Consider the following 20,661-nt stretch of genomic DNA (forward strand, 5'->3'; position numbering starts at 1 on the left):
TTGTCCAGCTGAATTTACAGATAATTTGTTAGGAATATCTTATAGAGAAAAATTCTAGAATGAGGTTGACCTGGAAAAATGATTATTAACTCAACAAGTGGCTAAGAGGAAGAGGGCTGTAGAGAAGTCTAGAACAGCATCAGTAAAGGCAAGGGACAGAAAGAAAGAATGACTTCTTCCAAGAATAGTGAGTATGTTTTTAACACACAAGGGAAGCTGTGCAGAGGAGAGTGACAAGCAAGGTTGGAAAGATTGGAAAGATAGCATGGGATAAGAATGCTGGGACTTTAGATATTGTAATGTGTGTCTGCTCATGCAGCCTTGCAAGAGTTAAGCTGAACACTTTTCTGTTGGAATTTTCTGATGTCTCTGAGTTGGCCATCTAAGCTCTCCTCCTGAATTAATACAGGGTTTGGGGTGACCTGGAAGGTCAACTCTTAAGATAATTAGTACCAAAGAGCTGCACTTTTGCCATGCTGCCATTTCAGCCTTCTCACAATCTAGCAATTTTTCATGATAAATTGAATCTAATAACATATTTTTTGCGGCCAAGATACATGGTGGATCATTGTCTTGTCACTTTGATAAAATGTTTGGGTTTTTTTCCTCCTGTCCAGACTTCATGATAGAGCAGGTGAAAAATCTACAGTTATGTCAAACCAAACACAAATATAACACTTTCCTGAAACAGGGACTTGAAAAAAATCATTAATTCTCTAAGCAAAATAATCCACAAATATTACTTGTGCCTCATGACTTGAAATTGATTTTGTTTGTATCATTGAGTTTTTAGGGTTCCTTAAAGCTGGTCGACTGGAGCTGTGGAGAGATGTAAATGAGGCAACAGTGTTTTATGCATGATGTGTCTACTCAAGTGTGTTGAATGAACACTTCTGGTATTCTTAACCTATATCTATCCCCTATATAAGTATAGGCTTTCTGTAATCCCAAAGAAAGGTTTGTGATGCGAAGTGTATCACAACATAGGGTTTGCAATTAAACAAACGGGATAAGTCTTGGCTCTGTCAATGAACTCTTGCAATCAGGGTTAAGTCATCGGGCCTCCCTACACCCAAATTCTGTATCTGTACGTGTAAAATGCAAAGTCTAACAGTGCTGAGAATATGAAATAAACACAAGGCATGAAAAGAGCATAGCACAGTGCCTGGGACATAATAAGTGCTCACAAATAGCCGTATTTATAAAACGTCTCTAGATTTAAGATGCCCAGTTTAAAATGGATACTGATTTTTTTTTCATTGCACATGAGAAACTTTCATTTTTCCCTCTAAAGATAAATACTTTGAAATCATTAAAAGAAACAACAACAACAACAACAACAACAACAACAAAACCCCAAAACCAAAACTCTCGGTGACGCCACTTGGGCTGCGCCGCCTGCCGCATACTACTTCCGGTGTGTCATTTCCGGCGCGCCACGTCCCTCGTCGAGCCAGTCGGGCGGGAAGGCGCTAGGTGAGGCTTGCGGTGGGCCCTCGGGCCTCTCTTCCGCTAACCTTGAGCGGTCGGTCCTGTCAGCCCCCGCTCCAAGAATAGTTGTGCAGATCTGTTTCTGCGCCTTCTATACCAGTAAGGCCCTTGCGCCTCCATTGTGCAGTTTTGGAATGGGCCTTTCTCATTTTCGTAGGCTCCTCCCTGCTGGCGGCCGTAGCAGCGACGCAGGCCGCCTCGCTGGGCTTTTCCGGCCTGGGTCCTCGGCGTCGCGGAGTTTCTGGGCGGATTTTACCACGTGCGCCTTGCCGAATCTGCATGCAGTACCAGGGGTACTCCTACGGTGCCATTCCAGACTTTCATGCGAAGCTCCCACTTCAGTCCGGAACACGGAGCCACCGGATGCCAGAGCCCGGCCTTAAGACATGGAGCAGAAACCAAGGTAAGGCCTAAGGAGTTGTGCAGTTTGCACTTGTTGGACACAACAGTGGCCAGATTTTACGGGTCCATCCTAGAGATGTCAACTGAGCTGACAGACGAGCTCGCCTTTTCATCTCCTGACCCCAGCTAAAGCTCCTGGTAAGTTTTTCAACCCGATTCTATCCACAATTCTATCCACAATTCCTGTGTTATCATGGAATTGTAGCATTGTTAATTGTATGGGAAAATGGGAGATTTATTTTGCAGAGGAAAAGGTTGCCAGCCTTTGAAATAGTCCTCATTGCCGATTTGTTCTTGTGGCAGATGGGAAAATGCAGTATGTTGGATTTACGTTTCGAAGGAATTTATCTTGAAAATATCTAAGTATTTTGTCCTCCACACTCACCTCTAACTATGTGTGTTCTAGTGGAAGGCCTTGCGATCAAATATCAATGTGGGCAAATTTGTAATACTTCCTGATTTGCATGATCAATGGCAACCAGGAGATTTTAGAACCTCAGAAGAAGTTTTCGAAATGTAAATACTTTGTTCATCAGTCCTTGACCAGCGCTGCTCTGGTTCACCAGTAGATGGGCCAACATTTAACTTGGGTTATTCTGTCTTTTGTAGATCAAGATGTTCTGTATATCATGTTTCTTGTTTTGTGTAGATTTCCCCACTATCCCTTTCATTTGCTGAATAACCTGGACCATGGCGCTGTAGAGTTTCCCCAGTTTAAATATTGCCAATTGCACGCAAATGGTGCCATTCAACAAGTTCAGTGAGTTCTCTGTAGTTGCAGCAAATTGGCAGCTGGATTCAGATATTAGGTCAGACAACAATTCAATCCCTTTAGCAAAACTATAGGCAGTATTTGACAGTGGCTTATGAAGTACATGATGTTTGGTTGTCTGTTTTTGTAATCTTAGCAACCATTGACTAATGCTTATATCTATTTATTAAATGAGAGTTGCAAAAATGGTAATATTCTAATTTTATCATACATGTTTTTGTTTATAAGTTGTTATGCTTTTAGAAAGAGCTAAGTCTGTTATTAATCTGTTACCCAACGTTGCAAGATGATATAGGGAATACAGAATAGCAGGTTGATTATTTCATGTTGTTTGCCAGTTTCGATGATAATGAATTGCTTTCTTATCATATGAAGGTGACCAATTTTAAAAATACAATTATGAAATCGTGGACTTAAAAGTATATGATGGATTTTATTGTAATTATTGGAATATACATTGTACCCTACTTGGCCAGTCGAGCCTCTTCAAGTGATATCTGGATCCTTTTGACATGACCTTTGTAGTGTTTGGTAGTTTACTTAACATTTAGTATTACAGAGTATATAAAACTCATCTGGTACGTTTGCTACCTCAGACTGGGGAACTGCTATGTCTCCAATAATCTCTGATAATTTTTTTTAGTGAGAAATGATATTTTAAGACTTCAATATGAACACTATGGGTGTTCACTTCTAATAGATTGATACACATGCACACACACAGAATATAAAATATACTTCAGTTTGGGTTCATACTGATATTTGCAATTAAAACTTCAGATTACAGAACTCACTATATTTGTCTCCTTTTTTCCGTTCAAGGAAGAAAGGATTCTTCCTCACAAAGAATTCTGCTTCTCAATGACAGAGGAATTAAAATTAATCTATATCAGAATTACTGTTTTTTTGTTTGTGACATATTCCAGACACAATAATCTGAGAATAACAATACTAATACCACCTATATTATTATAAGAGCCATTAAAATTATTCTTGAATAAGCTCTCTTCATTCTCATTTTTTTCTGATAGCTGGACTTTATATATCAGAATATATAGTTATTAGACCTATGCTCTCTTTCTCTTAGACAAAGTTATTATTAGTTCTACAAATAACCATATATTTTTTGCTCACCATAAACCTGTGTCACTGTCTCTCTAGTTATTTTGGTTGCCTAATACTCATTCTTCTGTAGATTGTGCTCATGGGGGTAATATCTCTTTTTTTCATGCTGATAACAGTGCCTTTTATTTTTGAGTCATTTTTTTCTAGGTATAAAATCTTTGGCTCATGCTTTCTTTTCTCATCACTTAAATATGTTATTTTCTTTTATTATGGAATAAATAATTGCAAAAAATGCTAATAATAATCTATTTCTATTCTCCTTATAAATTATTTGTTATTTTTTCTAGATGCCCCCATTTATTCATTTATTTAACTTGAAATCTAGTACTTTTACTAGAATATGTTTTGATGTTAGGTTGATGTACTCAGATACATGGTATACTCTTTCAATATGGGATTTCAAATATATATACATCTGTGCACACAGAGAGATTGGTATTTGTTTTGTTTCCATTATTATGTTTTTACAACTAATCTTTCCTAATACAATTGAGCTTTGAACAGTGTGGGGTTGGGGCCCTCTATGCAGTTGAAAATCCAGTAACTGTTGACTCGTCTCAAAAACTTTACTACCTCCTACTGTTGACTGAAGCCTTACTGAATAACATAAAGTTGTTTAACACGTATTTTGTATATAATACATATTATATGTTTTATTCTGAGTATAGATTAAGTTAGAGAAAAGAAAATGTTATCAAGGAAATCATGAGAGAAGTAAAATTACAACATTGTATTGAATCGAAAAAGATCTGCTTATAAGTGGACCCACATAATTCGAATCCTTGTAATTCAAGGATCAACTGTATATGTATGCTCAGTCATCTTTCTCAGTATTTGACACTTTTCACTTGAGTACTTTTTGTCACATTTTCATTTAAAAATTTGATTTTACTGCACAATAGCATGAGCTGGGACATATATATAGATTCCTTTAATAGCCACCACAATCAGTATCTAGGTACTGGATGAGGTGATGCTACAAAACTCTTTTATGCTGCCCCTTTATAGGAAATACTCTCCATAACCCCAATCCCTAGAGCCCTGATTTGTTCTCATCATTTTTCCCCCAGAGTGTGATTCAGTGAAATCATATAACATGCAACTAATTGATACCTGTTTCCTTCATTCAATATAGTACCTTTGAGATCTTTTCAAAGTCTAGGCATTCTTGTATGTGTATATGAATGTATATGTGTGTGTGTGAGTGGATTCCATGAATTTTTCTACAATGATCATGTCATCATGTCCCTATCTAATCTGTCATTTTTAAATTTCTTTTTCTTGTCTTATTACACTGGATAGGTTCCCATAGGAATCTGAATAGGATTGATGAGAGTTGACATCTTTGCTTTGACCCCAGTCTCAGGGGAAAATATTCAGTCTTTTACCTCTAAGTATAATATGTTAGCTATAGATTTTTGTAGATGATCATTTGTCAGGAAGTTCTCTTCCATCCTAGTTGGGAGGTTTTTTTTTTTTAAGATTTTATTTATTTATTCATAATAGACATAGAGAGGCAGAGACACAGGCAGAGGGAGAAGCAGGCTCCATGCCAGGAGCCTGACGTGGGACTCAATCCTGGGACTCCAGGATTGCGCCCTGGGCCAAAGGCAGGCGCTAAACTGCTGAGCCACCCAGGGATCCCCTAGTTGGAAGTTTTTATCATGATTTGATGTTGAATTTTATAAATTGCTTCAGTTAATATACATCTTGTTTTTCTTCTTTAGTCCTTTATTGTGGTGGATTTTACCTACTGATTTTTTTAATGTTAATTCAGACTCATATGATAAAACCCAATTGGGGAGTATTAATATTTTGTATATTACTGGGTATAATTACTAAGTTTTTTTAGAATTTGTATATGTATACTCATGGAAGATATTGGTCTATAGCATCAAAAAAACTTTTTTCCCCCACTAATTAGTAGCTTAATCATAGTGTTCTTGTGTGTGTGTGTGTGTGTGTGTGTGTGTATTTATATTTACTTATTTATTTATGAGAGACACACACAGAGAGAGAGAGAAGAGAGAGAGAGAGAGACAGGCAGAGGGAGAAGCAGGTTCCATGCAGGAAGCCTGACATGGGACTCGATCCCCAGTCTCCAGGATCACGTCCTGGGCTGAAGGAAGCGCTAAACTGCTAAGCCTCTGGGGCTGCCCCTTGTGTGTGTTTAAAGACAAACGTGTACCACTCAAAAGTGAGCCTAAGTCATCAAAGCACTTAAGGAATTACATTACTGACATCTGTGTTCTCTCCAATCATCCAAATACTTTGTGCATCCTGGAATCACCTTTTTCAGTCCACTGGCCAGAGGAATGATGGGCCTGCAGTTTCCCTTCCTATAACTGCCCTTGCAGTAAGACTCAAGAACCTTCCCTTTCCTTGGAAGTTCTTAGATTAAGGGCCAAGGTCAGTCAAGGCTTTTAAAAATTACAGTACAAAACAATTGACAAAAATAAATGCAAAGTGGCTGATGGTTATACAAAATTACTCTTACTGATTTGGAAAAGAGGAAGGAAGGGGAAGATTAATTCAGAACCACTTTGATTAAGACTGTATTTGGCTAAGGCTGAATTAAACTCCCCTAGACTTACTTCTCCAAGTGGGTACTTCCTTAGACCACTGCACATAAGTCTTCAGTCATTTCTTTAGTCACATGCAATTTACAGGATAAGTTTTAAGTTTTCAGGAGTAATACAAAAAGCATTAAATAGAAAACCATCAAATTTTTATATTCCTATTTTCTGCATGTATGACAAGAATGTTTCAAGAGATAGTCTGTTGAAACCATTTAGAGGCTCCTTAAGTGTGTTGTGCATCCATGCTAATTATAGAGCTTATCATACTTTCCAGTAAACATGTAATGTAGCAAACATTTTTACTTAAATACTCCTTTCTTTCTCTCTATTTTGTGATAGCTGGAGACTTTAGAAAGCATAAACACCTTATCCTGAATCTTGATATAGCCAAAATTGAGAGACATAGGATTCTGTGAATGCTTCAAGATTTTTTCAGCATAAACACTGAAATGGCACAGGAAAAACTGTCATTAGGGTAGGGTTTTAGTCTTGACTTAGATTTTATTTTCTTTTATTATTTTTATATTTTATTTATTTATTTTTGGTCACTGGTCATTTTATGTGCACCTGTTTCATTATCTTTGAACTAGAAATAACCCATGTCAAAACATATCTTCCAGTTATAAAATAATGGATATAGATAACTTTGGATAACTATGAAAGTCATTTGGAATTTATGTGGAAATTTTTAAGGATTAAATTACACTAATTATGCACAATAGCACAACAAAAAAGACATAGAGAAAACTTGATCTTGATTTGCGTGTAGTGACCAATTCATTCAAGCTTGAGCCTTGTTTCTAGGTATAAACCTACACTATCTACTTAATTTAGAAGGTATAAGAGTGACTCTGTATATCTACTACATTTCAGATGAACACTGAGGGGGGCACTTGATGGGATGAGCACTGGGTGTTATGCTATATGTTGGCAAATCGAACTCCAGTAAAAGAATATATATATATATATATATATATATATATATATATATACACCAAAAAAAAAAAAAAAAAAGGAGAGATAACTCTCCCATACAATTTGCTGATAGTAGATCTTCAAGTAAGAATGAAAGACAGCACTCATAAGGTAGAGGAGAATGCTCATTCATACAACTTTTCTGTCTTTGGAATGCCTTGCCCTTTTTCATTATCAAATTTCTGTTCCTCCTTCAAAATAGTTCTCATATTCCACCCTTTTTAAAAAAAATCTAAAATCTAAATCTTTCATTGCTTCAGTTTGACTTTTTATGTGTATCTGGACTCCCCAGGTCAATATCCTATCATTTATAATATCATGTGCTAAATATTAAATTGGTTATCTTTCATTTTTTTTAATACTCTACCCATGTTGAAAACATGTAGCATTTTTATTTCTCAGTAACTCTGCACATAACCCACTTCCTGGTTTGGAAGGCTTCCTGTCTGTCTACTTGGAAAATTTCTGTTTATCTCTTGTCTTATGTGCTTCTGTGAATTCTCCTCAGACTCATCTGAGCCTGCCATTAGTACTATTTTATCCTCCTGCCTTTAGTACTATTCCTCAACTCTATGTTTCTTCAGCACAGGAAATAAGCATTTTCATCATATTCATGCCTTCAGCATATCAAATATGCTTGTACAATGAGCAGTTTATTGTAAAGCTGATGCCACATAGCAGGTGATCAGTACATACATTTAATTGCTTTATTAGGAATAATGAGTATATAATAAACTGTGCATATTTAAAGTGTATACTTCAGTGGGTTCTGATGTATACTTCTGTGAAACCGTCACTACAATCAAGATCATCACCACATTCATCAAATAAATATTTATTTAATGAAAAATATGGTTTAGTCTTAAGTGCTGATAACATTTATTCTCTTATATAAAACCAAATTCAGAAATGAATATGCTGAGTACGTACCTCATGCAAGTCACTGCAGAGATTGAAAGTATGCAGAGATGAATAGTGGCTACCCCACTTCTTAAGACACTTGCTCTCTGGTTCTGATTCTAGAATAGAAATGATTTTTTACATTCACCAAATATTGTCCATTGCCTGTCAAATCTTGCCTGTGTATGCAGTTTAGAACAGATGGAAGGCCATCCTCAGAAGCAGTTCATAGGATGAAGGGCTGGAGATCCCAGAGATCCTGAAGAGTGAGGATGATACGTTGCGGGAATGCAGTTGTCATGAATGCAGTTGTCACCAAGTGACAGAAATGAGGCCAGGAGTAGAACCAAGGTTAGAGCTGGAATCAGGATGAAGTAGTATGTGGGAGATTGATCAGTTAATGGAAAAAATTAGAAGAATGAAAATAATAGAATAAAAAAAGATGTATAGAATGGAATTGATTGAAAAACTTATGAAATTAAGTCCACAAATACTGGTCAAGAAATATAATGCATTTTTTTTATATATATAGTCTTCCATATACTTCTGGGTCAAGCCTTGGGTAGAGAAGATTCCATGAGGCTTCATAGAAGCATCTAAATGGTCTGGATGCCCCACATTTATGGTTAATTGATTTTGACTTCAACCTACAATTTGCCCCATTCTATTAGAATGTATCCAGACTTTCAACTTAAAATTCAGTGTAACCCAGAACACATATAGAAATTATTACTCTATGCTTCCATTCAACTGGTTGGTCTCCTTCCACTATATTTACTAATCTAAGTTCCATGATATTTCAATTCATTCTCAAATTGCTCTCTCATAATGTTCTCCCTATCCTGGTTACTTTTCTTACTGTTTATTTCTTTTTGCTGTCCTAGTTTTTATTTAAAGCATAACACTGGTCTGAACCCTTTGTCAATGCCTTCTACAAACCTTCTAACTGTCATCTCCCTCCATCTTCTTTCTGTTTATTCCTAGCACTGAGTATTTGGGCCATACATTTTGTATTTTTGTTTTTCATTTTATTCCAAAGGCTGTTTATTACAAACTATCTTGGCATTGGTTTCAGTTGAATTCATGCATATTAGTTTCCTTCTACAACAGGATTTATGAGCACCTCAAGTACAGAAGAAACATCTCAACAGTGTCTCACATAACAGTAGGGCTAGATATTTACAGAGTCCCAGTTAATTATAGATATTGCAATCTCATATTCTTTCACATCTGGGTTGATAATAGGTTAGTGATGGGCTTCAAGCTTTCTTATGGCTTCCAAACAAGGAGTTCTCTCCCTCCTGAGAGAAGTGAATCATTGAAAGCAATGCGCAAGGAACGGAAGTTTAAAGCAAGGTGGATGGACCTTGAGTGAAAACAGGAAGATTTAGGATACCTGTAGAAAGACAAGTCAGCATTATATAGAGACGAATTAATACTTTGGGATTAAACTGTCTGTGAAGGATAGAAGCATGGCAGACTAAAAATAGGCATGGAGTAATTCAGAAGCTAATCAGCCTCTGTCACAGATAAAATTAATAAGTAAAAAAGTTTTAACAAGACATTAGCCGTCTGAACAGCCCAGAAGGCCTGGGGAGGGAGATGAGAGTATTATGGCTGCAGCATTAACATCACTGTTATTAGGTTGGTGATGATTAACAGGATGTGGTTCCACAGGGAGCAAGGTGAGTCTTCATAGGACAGCACTATGTCAGAAGATGATGGTCTCAAATTGGTTAGCAAAGGTGAACTGTCTTTCAGGAGAGACATCAGGCCCAAGGACACAAAAATGAGGCTGGACCAGCCTGGGCAGTAGTAAGAGTAATACTAGGAAAAAAAATAAAAATGATGTAAAATTAAAGTTAGGCATAGATTTATGACAAATAGCCACACCTGTTAGCCTTTGATTTCCATTCCATTCATATTTTGGGACTGTTGGGCCTAAGTTTCTTTTGGGTTTACTCCTTTCAGATTTTATGATAATGAATAAATTAATCTATGAAGCAGAAAACCAAGGACTTCATAACTGCTTAACCCAGGTAACGATAAGAATGTTTTCTATCATTCATTATCAGGAGAAATTGTTTAAAAGCTCCTTGCATTAAAGTCTAGTGTTAGGTGCCCCGTGAAATGAAAAGAAAGGCTTAAGCCTAGCTTTTCATGGAAGTTGACAATGTAGTAGAAGAGGAAACACCACAGATAAAAAATACTCTGATAATTAATGTGTAACTGGTGACAGCTTTATGGAACTGTAATGGTATAATCCTTTGGGATATGAGTATGTCTAAAGTGGGATGAATATGTTGGTGTGTAAAACTTTTGCACAGATGAAGATTTTGATGAAGATTTTGAAGTACCAAGGGGAAGGGGTATAATTTGATGGGAAGAGGATGGTGAATTCAAAGGCTGGATTAAAGACTGAAAGTTCAGAGGAATTATGCTGGTTGATAAAATGTGTGTGTATTTAATCAGACATTGCCTTATACTTTGTAAAGTTGGACATATGCTCTTAGAAACAAAATACTATATTATTATGTCAGGTTTCTGTAACTTATATTAAAAAGTCTTTCTGATATAATACCTATTTTCCACCACCACAAACCCTCTGAACTTACAGAAAGTTTTTAAATACAAGTTACAGAAATCTGTTTAAAAAGGACTTAAGGTATAAGGAATAGTACATTCTTACCTAACAAATTTAGGAAGTGGAGAGTTTTCAGATCTCATACAGTCAGGACTCCAACTCTGTTTCTCTGTTTCAGAAATGCCCCATTCTGTGCCTTCACTTAGTCTTCTTTCATGCTTTCAAAGATGAAGCCAAAAGCTCCTAGTGTAAGAGAGAACCTTACTTCCCAGTTATCTCTTGAATTAAAGGAAATATATTCTTAGAAGTACCCAGAAACCTTATTTTTTTAGAGAGCAAGTGGTTCGCATGCCCATTTCTACACCAAAAAATAGCATAGAGTACAGTATTAGTATGCTGTACTTCGACAAATAGCCTATCCCTGGAGCTAGGATGAAATCCGCAACCTCTCAGTCAACTTGAGTAGTAGGGAAAAGGAAAGATTCTTGAATGCCATCAGGTTTCTGATAAGAAACATAAAGGAGGGAAAGCATACTGGTGGGCAGTCAACAGTGACCATAACAAATATCCAGAGTCAACTATTAGATTCCATCAAATAGATTCCTGTTCCGGTCTCTTATAGGAACATTGAGCTAGAAGTAAGGAGACCTTGAGGCCAAACCTTGTAGCAAACTAAGGAATTGTTTTTTATCTGTCTGACATTTCTCATCTTTTATGTATGTATGTGTGTATGTATGTATGTATGTATTTGTATTTGAAGGAGAGCAAGCGAGTACACATGAGTGAGGAGGAGAGAGAGGGGGAGAAGCAGACTCCCACTCCCCACTGAATAGGGAGTTCGGTGTGGGCTTGATCCCAGGACACTGGGATCATGACCTGAGCTGAAGGCAGATACTTAACCAGCTGAGCCACCCAGGCACCCCTGTTTGTCATCTTTTAAACAAGAATAATTTTGGTAGCAGCAAAGTCTTTGGGTAGTTATGAAGGTGGAAGGTGGTAAAGTGTGAGGAGCACTTTAAAGTCTCTTTAGTCTGTGAGGCTCTGTTCTACTGCCTCTTTGTGCACTTTCATTACTGTGTGCTTTTAGAATTTTTAGAATTCTTAGGTGATCTTTCAGACACTGAATCGTTGATTGCACTTAGACTTGTCTGCCTTTATCCTTTACTTGCCATCCTTTTATGTAAGCTTTGGGTGCCCAAATAACTCCATCTTCATTGGGTGATTGTTCCAGGCCAAACCTATTTTGTTTTGGGAAAACTGCAATATGTGTGTTTTACACAACTTTTTATATCCATGTAAACATCTTGTACATGTGACATTTGCAGCTGTTTACATGTGTTACTCTGTTGAAGCAACAAAGAAAATACTGATGATGAAAGAAATACAGGCATCTCAATAGCAAAAAAACAATCCAATTTAAAAATGTGGGGGGATCCCTGGATGGCTCAGGGGTTTAGCACCTGCCTTTGGCCCAGGGCGCGATCCTGGAGACCCGGGATCGAGTCCCACGTCGGGCTCCCGGCATGGAGCCTGTTTCTCCCTCCTCCTGTGTCTCTGCCTTTCTCTCTCTCTCTCTCTCTCTCTCAAATAAATAAATAAATAAATAAGTAAATAAATAAATAAATAAATCTTTTTTTAAAAAATGGGCAGAAGATATGAACAGACATTTCTCCATACAGATGGCCAATCAACACTTGCAAAGATTCTCAATATCACTATCAGGGAAATACAAATCAAACTTCAATGAGATATAACCTCACAACTGTCAGAATGACTAAAATAAAAAACACAAAGAAGAAATGTTGGTGAGGATGTAGAGAAAAAGAAACCCTTGTGCACTATTGGTGGAAATGCAAACTAGTGCAGCTACTATGGAAAACAATATAGCGATTCCTCATAAAGTAAGACATTGAACTATCCTATGATCCAGTAATCACACTACAGGTATTTACCCAAAACATACCAAGCACTAACTCAAAGGGATACATGCACCTCTGTGTTTATAGCAGCATTATTTACCATAGCCAAATTGTGGAAGCAGCCCAAGTGTCTGTTGACAGATGAATGGATAAAGGTGTGATACACACATACACACACACACACACACACACACACAGAGGAATGTTATTCAGCCATAAAAAAGAATGAAATCTTGCCATTTGCAACAACATGGAGCTAGATAGAATAGCAGCCTACCTAGCATGTTCAAACAAGGAAAACATTTTATTTAGATATTTACAGGATTTTTTTTTAATTTATTTTTTATTGGTGTTCAATTGACTAACATACAGAATAACCCCCAGTGCCCGTCACCCATTCACTCCCATCCCCCCGCCCTCCTCCCCTTCTACCACCCCTAGTTCGTTTCCCAGAGTTAGCAGTCTTTACGTTCTGTCTCCCTTTCTGATATTTCCCACACATATTTACAGGATTTATAGAGATAGTCCATGCTAAGTAGAAGAGGTACATGTCCTAGAGGATGATATTTGTGTCCTGGGTTTTGACTTTACTGCTTGTAATTTCAGCATATTTACATAATTTTAGATTCTTAGTTCAATGTTCTCCTCTGTCAACGACTCTAGAGATATATTCAATTTCTTAATAAAATTGAGCTTTGCTACTCGAAAATATTAGCAAAGTATTGAATTCTCCACGTGGTAGAAAAAGGAAATTGGGTGATGTGATCTCTCTTGGCAATTCTACTCTACTTTCGTGTTTGATGGTTTTGAGTTTCTCATAGCCAGTTTGGAACAATTTAATGTTCCTGAGAGAATATTTTGGAAAAATGTCACTCATTTTATTCTAATTTCAGTATGCCAACTTGGTTTTCAAAAAAGATAAATATTATGCTCTATAAAATACATCTGAAGATATGTGTTGCAGATTGGACTTTGTATAGCTTTGGGAAGGTGACACACATTTTCCTTGTAAAGGGAGAGGATATGATCAATGGCTATAACTTCAGATCTTGAAGAATGACAAAATAACAGAGTTTGTTGAGGTAGGGATAGCATATTTGCATCAATGTATTAGTTGAATAATTGAGATTACTGATAACAGCAAGGAATTGTTAAGGCTTATTTCAGGTATAAAAGAAAAAGAAAAATGGCACCCAAATAATCAATTTTTATAAAAGTGCTGATGATGCCTGGAGGAAAAAAAACAAATTAAGTAAAATTAATAATTAAAATAACTACTTGACACTAAATGTAAACTGATAAAGGATGAATTAAGCTATTTAACTTCTCAAGTGATGTTGTTTTGCATCCCATGGACAGAGGATACTTTAAAGGTATGAATGAAAGAGACCTCTACGTTCAGATAAGCGCTTTCAGTTTCTGTGGGAATTGAATACTTATTCCAATAATTTAAGCTCATTCAAGACATTTCTAGAACTTCCTATTGCACCTTTCCACTACAGCCAATTTGTTAACTAGAAAATAATCAGTGCATATGTGGATATCATTAAATTATAATCATGTTCCTTTTTTTGTATTTTGTCCAGTGTATGCAAATGAAATTTTCTCTTTCCCTAAAGTTTTATACCAGATTTAGGATATATTTAGCTTCAGGAGAGTTTTTTTTTATTAAAAATTCAAGTATCTTTAATTTAAAGATTATTCTTAACCTTATTTTGGTTCAGGCTTATACAAAAATATTCACACAAAATTGCCACCCATACTAAATTATAATATGATAAAAATTTCTAATGAGATTAAACCAACTATTTGAGTGTCTATTTTTTTTTCTTTTTAAGGAATCATGGTTTATTTAGAACATTTGCTTAGTCCACATTATTTGTGGAGCAACACTTTTGGCCTATAATCATATTCTGCCAAGGGGCAAGATTAAAAGTCTAGTATTATTTAATCTCTGGCATATAAAGAGCTTAGAAGTCATCCTTACAACAAGAAAAAAGCTGAAAAAAACTGAAATCAATGACTTTTCTTGGATGCATTCAACCTAAAGAGAATTGAGGTTGCAAGGCAAACTGCTACACCAAAACCTGAAGAGACAAGCAAATACAGAGAAATAGTTGAGATCAGCTTACCTCAGTGCAGAAACCACTGGAGACATAAACTGTGGAAGAAACACTTAAAAGGTAATTTTGAGGAACTACTGGAGGCTGAATGTGTAAATAGCTTAAGAGTGAAACTTCTGGGGGCTACAGACATAGGAAGGACTTACACTTTTGTGGGTTTTACCTCCCAGGTAGCTCACTATGTTATCATGGTGAAAAGTCAAGAAAAATCATCTCGTGTTTTTTGCAAGGGAAGAGGAAAAGTAATCGCTTTGAAATATACTCATTATGTTTTTTATAACTATACATACTTTCTAGTGAAAAATACTCGATCGGAGCCTATTTAACATAAGTGGAGAGTCCAGTTATCCAACTCCAGCTCCATATAGTTTTCCTGTTACACCTAAGGGTAAGAAAAAGAAAAACTTATGACAAGGGACATAGGTACACTAAAAGATTTAATCATAATATAGAAAGCCTGCCTCCCTCATTCCTTTTTACCATATTAACAGGACTTCAGTATAAAACAGTGAACTAGAGCTGATGTGACTGCAAAACTCAGACTCAACTAAGATGAGTCTCATGACTCATGAATATATAAAGGAAACAAGGGAACCAAAAGTGAGAATACTAAATGAATTTGAGGACTTTGACATGTACAACTGTAGTTAAAATTAAAGATAGTTCAGTTTCTAGCCAGATGACATAAAAGCTTATACTTTAATACCTATTTATTTCAATTCCTGTTATCCAAAATATTGTATATTATATATATCTTTCAACAAAAATGTACCAGGGATGTTATAGACGGTAAAGGTATACTATCTGAAAAGACCAGAAAAGATCCGAAACAATTTCAGCTTTGACAGAGATGCTGGAATTAGCAGACAGGGAATTTAAAATATCTCTAAATGATAGTTAAGGACACTAATTAGAAAGGGAGACAACACAGACAACAAATGGGTAATATATGCAGAGAGACTGAAACAGAAAGAAAAGGAAATGCTGAAAATCAAAAACACTACAACAGAAATAAAGAATACCTTTGGTGGGCATATCAATAGTCATGTAAGTAGTTCTTAGGTAAAGAATTAAAGAACTTAAAGGTATGTCAATAGAAACTTCCCAAACTGAAATGAATTAAAATAAATAAAAAGAAAAGATTGTATAACTGACAAGATTTCAAAAACATGACATCAGTATAACTGGTATACAAGAAGAAGAAACAAAGTGATAGAAATATTTAAAGCAATAATTGCTGAGAACTTTCTAAAACTGACAGAAACCAGGTTACCAATCAGCATGTTCATAGACCATCAAGATAAATACCAAAAAATGTACAACTGGGCATGTAATACTCAAACTGTAGAAGATCAAAGACAAAGAGAAGATATTGAAAGAGGCCAGAGGGAAAAACTACCTTATGTATAGAGGAAAAAGGATAAAATTTACAGTTTTGTTTTTTTTCCCAAATCATGCATACAAGAAGAGAGTGGAATAAAATATTTAAAGTTTTAAAAAGCACTCAAACAAATCTAGATTTCTGTATCCAGAAAAATATCCTTCAGAAGTGAAGGAAAATAAATATTTTCTCAAAAACTGAAAGGATTAATTCCTATCAGATGTGCCTTAAAAGAAATAATAAGATCTCCAGAGATAAAGAAAATTATAGAAATGAGACACTTGAATCTACATTTTAAAAAAGAAATAAAAGGAAAGAAAAATCATTAGAGAAGGAATAAAATCTTTATTTTTACTAATAATTGATCTATCATCTTAGTTAATTCCATCATTCTATCATCTTAGTTAATTAACACATCTTAGTTAATTAACACATCCATCATCTTACATATATTTTTATTTGTGAGAACATTTAAGTTTACTCCCTTAAAAATGCTTGTTTAAAGTAATAATAGTACTTTACCTAATAGTGCTTTCAAATATAAGGATAAATGAAATAAATGACTAGTATTTTATAAAGGATAGGAATTCTTCATTCTAAAATACCAGCACTACCCATGAGAAGTATAGTATTATTTGTAGGTAGACTTAGATTGGTTGCAAATGTATATTTCAAAATACAGGGCAGCCACTAAAAAAAAAAAAAAAAAAAAAAAAAAAGTATATAAAATAAACACAACTGGTATGCCAAGGGAGAAGAGAAAATATATTTCTCAAAACCAGAAAAGGGAAACAAGAAGAGGAAAAAACCCACCAAAACAAGTGCAGTGAAGAGAAAGAGTTACATACTTGGTAGATTTAAATTCAAATACATCAACAAACACTTTCATTGTGAATAGTCTAAATCCATCACCAAAAAAATTGGAGATTGTTAGAGTGGACTGAGGAAACAAGACTTAACTATAAGTCTATAAGAAACTCACTTTGAATGTAAAGACACATATTTACTGTCTAAGCAAAAAGTACAGAAGTCAGACAAAGCACTCTCCAGAACAAGGGAAAGTGTCAGAGTTAGCAATGGGCATTACAAATAGATAAGAGTCAGGTATCTAAGAATATTAAGTAATCCTTAATATGTATGCATGTAATAACATAACTTTAAAATACATGAGGCAAAAAATGTTATTACTATAAGGAGGAATAAACTCACTACTTTAGCTGGAGACATCTATATTTCTTGTTTAGTAATCGATAAACCAAGCAAAAACATCAGTAAGGATATAATTTATCTAAACAGCAGTGTTAATCAATTTATCTGATCGACATTTAGGAATACTCCATACAACAACAGCAGAACATTCTTCTCAAACTCACATGGAACATTCACCGATAGAGAGCATATCCTGTGTCAAAAAACACACCTTAACTTTAAAAAGAATAGATCATGTTCTCAGACCCCAATGGTAGTAAACTAGAAATCAATAACAGAAAGATGTCTGGGAAGTTCCGAAATAATTGAAGATTGAACAACACAATTCTAAACAATCCATGTGGATAAAGGAGTCTCTGCAGAAATCACATAGTTTTTTGAACTAAATGAGAATACAACTTATCAAAATTTGTGGAATTCAGAGGAAGCAGTGTTTAGAGGGAAATTGATAACATTAAATGCACATATTAGAACATAAGGAAGACTCAAATTCATTAAGATTCTTCTACCTTAGGAATCTAGAGAAAGCAGAAAAATGTAAGCATATAGCCAGCAGAAGAAAACAAATAATGTGGCGTGGACAGAAAGCAACAAAATTAAAATCAGGAAAACGGTACAGGAAATCAGTGAAACCAAAGCCGGATTCATTTTAAAGATAAAACATTGAGTAAATCTCTAGTCAGACTAACAAAATTTTAAAAAGAGAGAAGTTGCAAATTAGTAATAAAAGAAAGAGACATAGTCAATACTGATGTCCTAAATAATAAAGGATGATAAAGTAATATTAGAAACAACCTTATGCCCACAAATCTGATGGCTTATATGAAATGGACCCATTTTTTGTAAGGCACAAGCTACCAAAACGAGAAATAATCTGAGTAGTCACACATCTATTAAAGATATTGCATCAATAATTAGGAACCTTCCAAATCAGAAAACACCATGCCTAGATAGTTTCAGTGGTGGATTCTAACACATGCTTAAGGAAGAAATAATACCTTATTAACAGTCTCTTTCAGAAAACAGAGGCAAAGGGAATGCTTCCTAACTCATTCTATGTGGTCAGCATTACCCAACAGCAAAGCTATACAATGACATTACAAGGGAAACTGCAGACCATTATTTCTTAAAAATTAAAATGCAAAAGTTCTCAAAAGTATTGCAAATTAAATTCATTAATGTATTAAAAAATATATATGTAATATATATTTGTTGTGTGAGATATATCTACATATACTTATATATATATATTTACTGTGTGAGATATATCTATATATGTATCTATAGTATCTATAGTTGGATTTATTCTGTGGACACCATTTGAATTAATCCAAACCAATAGGCTAAAGCAGAAAATTCAGGTGTACATACCAATTAATACAAGAAGAGCCTGTGGTAATAGATTAGACTCTGAGACATCAGTATGAACTCATGTTTATATAGGTGGATACATATAGATACCTTTATAGAAATGTTTATATGTATATATTTTTTGCTATTTCAGATGAAAGGGCCTAGAAGCAGCAATACCCTGGTAGCAACAAGCACAACTAATGTCCAGATCTTGGTTTCTATCTGTTAAAAGGAACCAGGACTCAAGAGAATGGTTGATTCTAGGAATGGGACAGAGCCTGGAGCATCTTGTAGTACCAGAAAGAAAGTGGGGGAAAAATGACATTATCTCCAAGGAGTTCAGGACCAAATTGAAAGACCTCCTAGTTGCCATACCTGAAAAAATTTGAGAAAATTAGGTATTATTTTATTATAACTCAAAGTATAATGTATGTATATTCAAAGTATAAAATAAATATCTACAGTTCATAATTATATAAATAAATGATTGAATAAATGCGTAAATTATTAATGGGGGAGATGATATAAATCTCTCTTGCCTAAGAATCCCAAATAATTTATGTAACTACTACACCTTAAATGAAGGGAGCATAAATCCTCAGTCCTTAAGTGTGGGGTGTGCATAATGACTTTTTTCCAAAGAGTAAAGAATGTAAAGGTAGAGAAAAAGGTTTACAGTGGAGAAATCTGGTAATCACTACATCAACCTTGTGATCAAGATCAGTATTGACAGCAATAACTAGCATTGATGGTATGTATGTATATATGATGTGATGAAAATGGCACTTCTATGTCTTACAAAAGCACATAATCTCAATCTAATAAGAATACCAGAAAAATGTCAAACGAGGGGCCTTCTACAAAATAACTAGCTATTACTCTTCAAAAATATCAAAGTCATGAAAACATAGAAAGTCTAAGAAACTATTCACAGCCAAGAAGCATGGATAAATGTTGCCTGGAAAGGAAAAGATATTAGGTAAAAAATAAGAAACTCAGAAAACATGTATGGACTTCAAATAATATATCAGTATTGGGTGATTAATGGTAGCAAATGTATCTTGCTAATGTATTACATCAATAATCTTTCATACTGTTACTGTCCATTAACACCTTTGTTTCTGTAGGGTCTTATAGGCCCTAAAGAACTTGTCCTTAACTGTTTGTTGTTAATTAGATATGATACAGAGATATCTCTAGTTCCTCAAGCCCCAAGTAGGAGGACATATAAGATTATCCACCTGTGATAGCATATGATTATGTTGAGCATGAGATATGAGGGGGGGAGTTCACTATTTTTTTCAAGCTTAAGTCTACATAATAGCAAATGGCCTACGTACAAGGAGAAACTCCACTGGTACCCTTAGGAATACTTCTTAATGCCTCTTTGCTCTTGTCTTTAAGTACTAGACTCTCTGCTTATCTACAAATTTATTTCAAGGTTGTCCAACATATTGTGATTGTGGGTTTCTTTTGACACAGACTATTATTGTTATCTGTCTAAATTAGCCCAAATCTCCCTGAGAAACTGAACCACTGACTAGAAGCCATGTTAGCAAATAATGAAATTGCCTGGCTTTTTTTCAGCTTGCTATTCTTCAGCTCCTAGCCTTCCCAACCACAAGCCTTTCTTCAGAACACTTTTCTGTATGCATTTAATTTTGTACTCAATGGTTTCATTGCTGAAACTGTAGTCTATAACCTTAATTACACTCATATTTACAACAGTGAGATTTTTGTGGAAACACCCAGTGGGAGGATATATTATAATAATTTTGTATATAGTTCACAAATTTAATGTTGCTGCCCCATCCTCTTCCTGCTGAAAAGGTTCACTATATCATGTTG

At 35.2% G+C, this 20,661-nt stretch overlaps 1 long non-coding RNA gene across 1 annotated transcript in view; it reads left to right on the plus strand.

Moving 5' to 3' along the window:
• The first annotated feature begins 1,443 nt into the window (after nt 1-1,443).
• Nucleotides 1,444-20,661, plus strand: part of LOC144315669 (uncharacterized) — a 37,852-nt gene continuing 18,634 nt past the window's right edge. Inside the window, exons 1-2 of the long non-coding RNA XR_013381410.1 lie at nt 1,444-1,476; nt 1,649-1,894. This is a non-coding gene — a long non-coding RNA (uncharacterized LOC144315669). The remainder of the gene's footprint in view (nt 1,477-1,648; nt 1,895-20,661) is intronic.

This window comes from Canis aureus, chromosome 6 (assembly GCF_053574225.1).
Source record: "Canis aureus isolate CA01 chromosome 6, VMU_Caureus_v.1.0, whole genome shotgun sequence".
NCBI classification, from domain to species: domain Eukaryota; kingdom Metazoa; phylum Chordata; class Mammalia; order Carnivora; family Canidae; genus Canis; species Canis aureus.